Source organism: Eptatretus burgeri, chromosome 3, assembly GCF_056783735.1.
Source record: "Eptatretus burgeri isolate ZD-2024b chromosome 3, Ebu_testis_v1, whole genome shotgun sequence".
Lineage (NCBI taxonomy): Eukaryota > Metazoa > Chordata > Myxini > Myxiniformes > Myxinidae > Eptatretus > Eptatretus burgeri.
This window is the reverse complement of record NC_140963.1, coordinates 120,092,729-120,103,333: the sequence shown is the minus strand read 5'-3', so window position 1 is coordinate 120,103,333 and position 10,605 is coordinate 120,092,729. Positions and strand designations below refer to the sequence as shown.

General features: G+C 41.7%; 1 long non-coding RNA gene across 1 annotated transcript; it reads left to right on the top strand.

The window, feature by feature from the left end:
- The first annotated feature begins 5,408 nt into the window (after positions 1-5,408).
- Positions 5,409-7,267, top strand: LOC147030848 (uncharacterized). Its single transcript, XR_015055813.1, has 4 exons — positions 5,409-6,274; positions 6,372-6,530; positions 6,782-6,839; positions 7,129-7,267. It is a non-coding gene; the product is annotated as an uncharacterized LOC147030848 (long non-coding RNA).
- The last annotated feature ends 3,338 nt before the right edge of the window (positions 7,268-10,605 follow it).

Sequence of the window (10,605 nt, the reverse complement as noted above, 5' to 3'; positions counted from 1 at the left end):
TCTGTTCGTGTGCGAACCTGCTGCCTGCTGCCATTTAACAGCTCCATGAGCCGAGATTTGTCGACAAATAAATAAATAATTATGATACCTAAATATGCGGCGCCCCCTAGTGATGAACCCAAAAGAGGAGTCGACCCTCGTTCGGCCTTATTGCAGGTTGGGAGCAATGTTTGTATTCAAATGCGTTGCTTCAAATGAGATGTGCAATGGAAGATTTGTATGGAAAACAATTAACACCTCAACAAATTATCTGTCACTATTGATGTGAAAAATACCAAAAATCGAGGAAACTTTTTCAAAGTTCTGACAAAAGGATGGACTGGTTTTGAATGGACCTGTGTGGACGTGACTGCTTTGCTTTGCAAACATGCCATCACTACTTGTATGACCCCTTTTGAAAGCTCGATCGAAATAGTCCTCATTTGTAAAATGTTCATCCATGTTGGACTATTCATGTGAGGGGGGGGGGGTCAAAAAGCACACGCTCACCGACATAAATGTTCAGTACTTTCTAAGTGGGCAAGACTTGGACTGCCTAAATAAAGAGCTCACACTGCTCACTCATTCTTCATATAATTGATTTATTCATCTGCTCGCAGAATGCGAGCGCAACCCACGAGTGTATGTATATACAGTGGTGAGAAAAAGTTTGTGAACCCTTTAGAATTTGCTGTATTTCTGCATAAATGTGATCGAAAATGTGATCAGATCTTCATGTAAGTCCTAATAATAGATCAAGAGAAGGAAATGAAACAAATAGCCCCCCCCCACCCCCAAAAATCGACTTTTTAATTTATTTATTGATCAAAATGATCCAACATTCAATTTCTTTGTCGGAAAAGTACGTGATCCTCCAGGTTAATCAGCCCAATTAAAGGGGTAATTACAGTCAGGGGCTTCAATCAATGGGATGACAATCAGGAGTGAGTTGGGTGGTCCTGCCCGAAATGAAAAACAGAAACTTTGTTCGTCACCATCAGAGTCTGGTCTTCACCGCACAGGTTTGTGGAAGTGCGTCATGCATCGATCAAAAGGGATTTCTAAGGACCTCAGAAAAAGAGTTCTCGATGCTCATCGGTCTGGAAATGGTTACAAAACCATTTATAAAGATGTTCTGTTCCACCAATCCACTGTCAGGCAGATGGTGTACAAATGGAGAAAATTCAACACCATTGTTACTCTTTCCACAAGCGGTCATCCAACGAAAATCACTCCAAGAGCAAGATGTACAATAATCCAGGTCACTAAGTACCCCAGGGTAACGTCTAAGGATCTGTTGGCCTCTCTTGCATTGGCTGATGACAGTGTTCATGAGTCCACCATAAGGAAAACACTGAACAAGAATGGTGTGCATGGGAGGGTAGCAAGGAGGAAACCAATACTCTCCAAGAAGAACATTGCTGCCCATCTCAAGTTTGCTTAAGACCACATGGATGATTCAGAAGGCTATTGGAAGAATGTTCTGTGGACAGTTGAGTCAAAAGTGGAACTTTTTGGTTTAAATGAGAAATGTTATGTTTGGCGAAAACCAGAAACACTGCATTCAAACATAAGACCCTCATCTTAACCGTGAGGCATGGTAGTGGGAGCATCATGGTTTGGGGCTACTTTGCTGCCTCAGGACCCGGAAGACTTGCCATCATTGACAGAACCATTAATTCTGGAATGTACCAGCAAATTCTACAAGAGAATGTCAGGACATCCGTCCGTGAGCTGAAGCTTAACATAAAGTGGGTCCTGCAGCAAGCCAACGATCCTAAACACACAAGTTAATGTGTAACAGAATGGCTGGAGCAGAAGAGATTCTGAGTTTTGGAATGGCCAACTCAAAGTCCAGACCCTAATTCAATTGAAATGTTGTGGCAGAACCTGAAGCGAACAGTTTGTGCAAGAAAACCCACAAATATCTCTGAGTTGAAGCAGTTCTGGAAGGAGGAATGGGCCAAAATTCGTCCAAGCCAATGTGCAGGACTGATTAAGAGTTACAGGAAACGTTTGGTTGAAGTTATTGTGGCTCAAGGGGGAGCCACCTGTTACTGAATGTAAAGCTTCACATACTTTTTCTGACAAAGAAATTGAATGTTGGATCATTTTGATCAATAAATAAATGAAAAAGGTAGATTTTTTTTGTTTTTCTGGTGCTATTTGTTTAATCAGGGTCTCTTTATCTCTTATTAGGACTTGGATGAAGATCTGATCGCATTATGCAGAAATACATAATATTCTAAAGGTATACATATTGTTGCGGACCCAGGGTCGGGGTGAGAAGGGGAGGGGGGGGGAGCTACCTCGGCTTCCCAGCAGACTCTCCGGAATCGCAGGCTGTTGCACACGGATAACTCCGTGACACGATGAGTCGCTAATTGACAGTGAACGCTAATAACTCAACCACGTGACTTAGCGTCCTCCGTCTAATGAAAACTGGTTATCTAAAATGGTCACGTGATCTACTTACCGGGGGTCACACCATCGGTACGCCATGTTCAAACCAGATCACCTTTCTGGATCAAATGCAGCCGAGCATAACTGCCAAGGACGTACCGGCTAGAAAACAGATCGTTGGGGAATAACGTCCCGGCTAAACTAGGATATGGACCATGCTGGACCAATGACAGAAAAGATGAAAACGAGCTGGGAACATTTCGATACAAAGAATTTATTTACAATTAGCAAGGAATGGTATGTGGCACAGTGAATGGGGTTTATTATTGTGTACAGCAGACGATAGCAAGGAAATTGTGGGGTGCAACAAAAAGCAAGCAATTTACAAAAGCAAACACAGAGCAGACTTATCCCATTATATCTTCTACGATCTTAAGTTAAGCTATGACAGACGCCATCACATACACACACACACACACACACCTGATGAAGATTAGTTAGCTAGAAGGAAGGACAGCAGATGAGAACTAGGGGCCTCTCAATACCTGGCGCAGTCGGCAGACCACACAACACAGTACGCTTTTGGGGACGCTCCGCTTGAGTGATCTCACCTTAAGAGTCGGAGCATTATCTCTTGCTTGATCATTTTGCCGGGGCTCGTGGAAATGTGTGCTCCGCATTGGTCCAGAAGAACATCTGCCGCACACCAACCCCGAGTGCAGATGCAGCGACAGGCAGACGACAAGGTGCAATGAAGAGAGGGTGGAGTAGAGAGGCCAAAAAGTGGGCGTGGCAAACAAGCGGAGACTGTGTGAAGCAGACAGGTGAGAGGGAGGAGAGAGAGTGCGGACGGCTTCGCAATCCGCCTTTTATAAGCCCCAGGCGAAAGGTGGAGCGATGACCCAAAGCGATGCGCCGTCATCCAAATCGTGCCCTTCTAATGGATCCCAGCCCCGCCCTGCCAGGCTCCTGGAGCCGGAAGCGGCATCATTCACACATCCGGCATGACACAGCCCTGCACCAAACGCCTGGGCCCTGTTCTGGAGACTAAACGAGGATCGTGTCGGTCCCGCATGCCTGCTTGGGACACCCCTGGCAAACTGTGGTTGGTGCTTTTAACGTCTTTGGCCCGTCCCCGCGCCACGCAGTCTGAGTGGCCTGGGGCCCGCAGCATGCTCATTTGGTGGCAAATTGCATTAATGCGGAGGTGTGTGGAGGCGCGGGGTGATTTTTCCTGTGTGCGGAAGATGTTGGTGGTCGAAGAGGTGAGCTTCTGGTGAGCGAAGGTGGAGCAAGGTGAGACGCCGTTGTAAATCGGCATGCAGATTCAAATGAAGGGGCGCACCATGCGCGTCCTATACAGTCTCGGTGGACAGTGTCTCATTGGGTGGCTGCCTGGGTGCGGTGCCTGCTTCAATTTGTACCATGGATAAAAGAAAAGGGTTGGAATGAAAATCAGGATTGAAGGGAAGATAGAGATATAATTAGACCTAGCTATTATACCCAGGCAACGCACTTCATTCCGTTAACCCATTAGACGTGAGGGGAATGCCTGATTGCACAAAGACTAACGAGATAACTGCCTGGGGATCACTGAATGTTGGGTGCCCTTGCCTTCGAGGCATGCGATTTTCAGATCATCGTGTGTATGTGTGTGTGTGTGTGTGTGTGTGTGTGTGTGTGTGTGTGTGTGTGTGTGTGTGTGTGTGTGTGTGTGTGACTGTGAGTGTGTCTCCTCAATAACTCCAAAACCATGAAACCAAGCAGCCTGAAACTTTGCATCCCTTTGAAGACTCCAAGAAAATGCATGACTGAAAATTGGGTGTTTATGTTCGTTAAAACATTAATTTTTATCCTTTTGAAAGTAATTAAGAAGATAATATTAACAGCTGAAGATAATTAACCTTTTTGAATTACCTTTTGAAGATAATTAACAGCCTTATTTAATTACATCCTCTTTCAGGCGCATCCTCAGTCATCGCTCTCTCTGAGGTCTTAAGACGTCTCCTAGGTAACCTCGCTGGGGTCTATTTTGGCCTGCTCAACCATGCCTCGACTTGGAACAGGCCATAATAATTTCTTAATAATAAAGTTTTTTTTTTCACTTTCCTCACTCGTATTATCAAATGCCTGTTCATCATCGCTACAAATCGCTGTAAACATCACTTTTGTAAGTGCTGTAGTTTTCAAATCAGGAGCTTGGAGCAAACTAAGCCCATATACCTATTTACTTTAAGGAGGAGAGAGGAGCTTGGGACCATACTCCGTGCAGAGCGTTGGTGCTGCCTAAGCAGTCTCCTTGGCTATTGGGCACAATGCTGGACGGATCGCCACTCCGCCACAGTAAACTAGCAAACTGGCATTCATTTTCCCGACCTCGGAAGGATGACAGGCCGAGTTAACCCCACCTCGCATTAATTCAACAGTTGAGTGTGATTTGAACTTAGGACCCTAGGATCCAAAGCCCACAACACAAACCATTACGCCAACACCAGGCATGTTTACATTAAGCAAGCGGGGCTATGTTCCTTCTTATCGATATAAGTAGGGAAAGAATACTGGTTCTGGCTCACTTTTCCCCATGTAAATGAATGGGGGATTTTCAGCCATGAAATTTTTCTTTTTTTTCCCCTGAAAAAATAAATCCCCTTTTTAGCCCAAGGTATATTTATTTGTCTCCCCTTTTAACCTGGAGCCTGGTGTTGGCTTAGTTGTTAGGGTGGCGGCTTGGGATTCCAGGGTCCTGAGTTCAAATCCCGTTGGCTGCTGAATTAACACCAGGGGGTTGACTCAGCCTGCCATCCTTCCGAGGTCGGCGAAATGAGTGCCAGTGTACTGGTCCCGGTGTATGCCCCGGTTAGAATAGGTGTACCATATCCCCGTGTGTCGTAAGAGGCGACCAGGGTTGGTGTCAGGAAGGGCATCCGGCCATAAAACATTGCCTCAAGAAAAAGCCAAACCCCTGCACAGCAGGGAAAAATGGCTGTAAAAATGGCCATTTTTTAATTTCCCCTTTTAACCTAGGGGCTCTCTATTCAAATAGCCCATACAACAAGATAAAGATTTGTTAAAGGTGATTCTAAAGAAATATCTGAAACGCCTAAGCCCCGGGACACTCTTTATCAAATAACCCATACAACAAGATAAAGATTTGTTAAAGGTGATTCGAAAGAAATATCTGAAACGCCTAAGCCCCGGGACACTCTTTATCAAATAACCAATGCATATTGTTTAGCTCACTCATTGAACCTATAAACATTTGTTCATTCTCAAATTCCTTCAATAGTTTAATTTTCTTTGCACAATAATCCCCATCTAAAATATTGAAAAACAAAACATTTGAATCTTTATATTTTTTAAGATACCCCTTTTGTGCCATTACGAAATGATAAACTTCTCTTAATGATCTCATCTGGCCACCGCCCGAGTTGCAAATCATTTTTGTACATAAACCATGCCAGAAAAAAAGTTTTGTTTCAAATGTTTTCAGTTCATGCCGTGAAAATGAGGAAGTGTTTTTTGACACGGCCGTGCTGTGTGAATGAGGAAGTGGTTTTGGACTGTCATGCTGTGAAAAAATAGGAACTATTCTGTGAGACAAGGTCTCGTGTTTATATTTTATCTCAGAACACGAACTGAAAACATTTGAATCAAAACTTTTATGGCGTGGTTTATGTCCAAAAACGATTTGCAACTCGGGCGGTGGCCAGATGAGATCATTAAGAGAAGCTTGTCATTTCCTGTGCTCACACCCAATGATTAAGCAATTTCCTCATCGTTGCTTTATAAGCGGTTCGCCAGACAAAGTTTCTGCCAGACGGGATTTTCATTTTTACAACTGAGGCATGGACGATATTTCTTCCGATGAAGCCAACAGCCCACTACAGAGTTGGTAAGTTTGTGTATGCTTTTCTCTTTGAACGATGAAGCAAATGATTATTAATTAAATCATGATAATTCTGATATATATATTTTTTTTTCCCTGACAGGGCATTGGAAGAAATTGAGTTCACATATCACGACGTGGTTCATGAAATTAATACTCTTATTGAAGAGATCAATGATTTTAGAAGAGAATTGAAAGACATTTTCAATGAGTGGCATGAAGTCTTATCACGTCCTCTCATCTCGAAGGAATTAAACCAATGGTGAGACACGTGTGTGTGCCTCTCTCTCTGTCTGTCTTTCTACCTACCTCTCTCTGCTCTTATTGAAGAGGCCAATGATTTATAATGACTGGTCTCTGATCTCGAATGAATTAAACCAATGGTGAGGCACGTGTGTGTGTGTCTATGTGTGTGTGTATGTGTGTGTGTGTGTGTGCGTGTGTGTGTGTGTGTTGCTTTCCCTGTCTGTCTCTTCATCTATACCCTTGACTTTTTTTTTTTTTTTTTTTCAGCACTATCGCACAACATCAGCTGTTGAAGCAATCTTGTACAACACATGATTTTCTGGAGGTAAATATTTCTGAATTATTATTAATATCACTCGTACAACACATGATTTTCTGGAGGTAAATATTTCTGAATTATTATTAATATCACTCTCTCTTTAGAATGTCGCCTTATGTTGGTTGCATCATTAGTTTGGACGTGGTTTTGTCAGTACACTGGAATTCATTTTATTGACCTTGAAAGGATGACAGGCTCCTGGTGTGTTAATTCAGTGGTCAACGAGGCTTATTCATATTACCATGTAATTATCTTTATAGAACCTAATTATTATCCACTTTTTGTTTCAAAACAGAATATGGTGTCTGAGTTTCGAAATCACAAGGCATCTGAAGAAGATTGCTGGGAAAGATTGTACATTCTCGCAAATGAATATTTAATATTTTCAATATTAATAAATTATATTTGTTTTGTTTACAATTACTTGATTCTGAATTACAAGAAAAGAATAAAAGAGATGTAAAGGGGGGGGGGTAGGGGGTAGGTGCGCTCCCCCAATGACCCATCACCCCCTCATCCCATCCCTCCCCTCCCCATGTGTGTGTGTGGGGAAGGGTGGGGGGTGGGATGAGGAGGTGGTGGGTCAAAGGTGGGGGCCCACAGGGGGGATGAGGGGGGGTGGGGCTTGTGTGGGCGGGGCTTCGGTGGGGGCTTGTGTGGGTGGGGTGTGTGTGGGAGGGGCTTGTGTGGGCGGGGTGTGTGTGTGGGTGGGGCTTGTGTGGGTGGGGCTTGTGTGGGCGGGGGTTTATGTGGGTGGAGCTTGTGTGGGAGGGGTTTATGTGTGTAGAGTTTTTGTGTGGAGCTTGTGTAGGCAGGGCTTATGTGGGAGGGGTTTATGTGGGCAGGGTTTATAAGGGCAGGGGTTTATGTGCGCGGAGCTTGTGTGGGAGGGGTGAATGTGGATGAGGCTTCTGTGGATGAGGTTTGTGTGGATAAATGGATGGGTGGAGAGATGGGGGGATGGGTGGATGAGTGGAGCTTGTGTGGATGGGTGGATAATTTTTTAATTAAATAAACATGTTGTGTGTGTGGGGAACTAATTAACTAATCACTAATTATGTGAATATGATGAATATGGGTGGAGCTTGTGTGGGGTTTGTGTGTGTGGAGCTTGTGTGGAGTTTTTGTGTGGAGGTTGTGTGGAGCTTGTGTGGGGTTTGTGTGGGGTTTGTGTGCGCGCGGCTTCGCTGGGACGGGCGTGTGCGGGCGGAGTCAAGGGGCGGAGTCAAAAATTTCAATTTATTGGAGCTTGTGGGGGGGGGGGGGTGTGGTGGGGTTTGTGTGGGGTTTGTGTGGGCGGGGCTTGTGTGGGCGGGGGCTTGTGTGGGTGGAGCCAAAAAGGGGCGGAGTCAAAAAATTTCAATTTATCTTTGTCTTTTGTAATTCCTGTGAATAAAATGAACTTAAAATCTCCCCTTCCAAATCATATATCTTATAAGTCCAAGGAACCCTATCTATTACATCAACAATTTTAAAAAGCTCGTTGGTCCATCTTTTCGTATAACCTTTTTCAAAATGAGATTTCCACTTATATATTCTTACGATATCACCAACTTTGAACTTAGGTTTTCTGACATTAATCTCTTTTTTCATATTTTAATTTTGTAAATGTTTCTGATGGCTTCATATTTGTTGACGTGTGAATCGTGTCATTGTACTTATCCACAATATCTTGAATAAAAGATGACCATTGTTGTGAACGAGTTGTGTGAATTTTTTATATAGTCTCTCTTTTTAAGGTACGATTAAAACGTTCAACAACAACTGCCTTCCCTTCATTAAAGGTACTGTATAATGTAATACTGTTATTTTTAGAAAATTCATAAATGTCTTGTTATAAAACTCCCTACCCTCATCAGTCCACAATTTTTTAGGTTTTCTCTTACTTTTATTAAATATCTGTTGGAAGGCTAACATAAGAGTATTACCTGTTTTGTTTTTTAATGGTACAACCCACGCATATCTACTCCTCAAATCAATAACGGTTAAAGCATACTTGTACCCCTTATCATTATTGAGTTCAATCAAATCAGCAGACCAGATATAATCTACTTCCTTGGAATAAACTTTCCTTCTCTGAAACTTTGTGAATATTGGTTTATGTAATTCATCAGCTAATTGCTCTTCAGTCTTAATGGCATCATTAGAGCCTATAAGTTTTTTGAATTTCCAAGTCCAAGTTTCAATTTAGCACTGATCATCTTCTTCACAATGAACCGATCAACTTTTTCTCTCAAGGTTGGATTTTGTATCAGAGACAAATTATACAACATTTCTCTATAAACGGTTCATGCTTTTCTTCCAACGTTGTGGTATTCCCATAATCAATATCGTGTCTCATGCACACTTCATCAACTCTATTGATAGGCCGACTCCAGGATTTAGGATTGTCTGCCTCATCTAATCTTTTATCCAAGTTTGTGCCTGGGCCACAGAAAGAATACCCTGGAAGATGTAATTCCCCTGGTATTCCAGTAGTTGTAAATTTACTTCCTGATAAAAACTTTTGGATATCTCCTCCTAGTTTGTGTTGGGAGATAAATTGATTTTTTTGAACCACACACCGAACATATACCTTTTTGTATAACCCTGTTATTTTTACTTTTAATATATGAAATATTTTTAGTATTAGTTTTCTTTTACATTTGAGACAATAACTCATTTATTTATGAGAAAAATTCCTGCAGAGTGCAAAAACCTTTTAGTTTCCAACATGCACATTTGAATCTTGATTTTTAAAACATAAAGAATCCTTAGAAATGCCTTCACTCTCTCCCCCATTTATTTAAGAAAAAAAAAAATGAAAAACTTGAATTAAAATCCATATCTTGTCGATGTCAATAGTCTTGTCGAAAGTATTGCAAATAGACTTACCAATTCTTTGTTTTCCTCCTCGGTGGGTTGAGTTATTTTCTGTAATACCCTTAATCTTTTTTTAATCTCACTGGTTTCCATATTTTGATATTTATTTTGTCTCGCTCTTTCCTCCCTCTCCTCCTTCTCTCTCTTCTCTTTTTCCTCCTTCTCTTTCTTCTCCCTCTCCTCCCTCTCCTTCTCTTTCTTCTCCCTCTCCTCCCTCTCTCTCTTCTCTCTCTCCTCCCTCTCTCTCTTCTCTCTCTTTCCTCCCTCTCCTCCTTCTCTCTCTTCTCTTTTCCTCCTTCTCTTTCTTCTCCCTCTTCTCCTTTTCCTCCTCTTCCCTCTCTTCTTCAACTCCTTCCTCATCCCTTACTATCCTTGAATCGCTTAAACACCCCATAGAATATTATACATATATTCATCAGGATTTCTTGTTATTCCTGTATCCAAAATAATTTTTTACAACAGGAAACCAATAAAATTTCTTTTGAATTTCTAAAAGAGCCTTACCTTTTCTTAACTTTATAATTTTTTCATTATTTAACATTCTAATTAAATCTAAAGTTGTCGGTTTATCAACATCAGCATAATGCCAATCTTTTATTGAAAATACCTCATTCTTATGTTGTAGAACATATTTATTAAAATACCGAATACCCTTTTCTTGAAGGTATGCTTGGACACAGAAATGATAATTTTCTTGAAGCCTTCTTGCTGTCATTTATGTATTAGAAATATATGTTAGAATAATATTATGGCACGAAACACCTCCCCATCTTCCCATAGTAAAATCATTTTGTATTTCCTTACTTATTATATATAATCCTGTTTTTTCTGTTTTCATGAGATAAACAAGGGCAAAACCATTATTATATTTACCCTTATTAAATTCTTTTATTTGTTGTTTACTAATCGT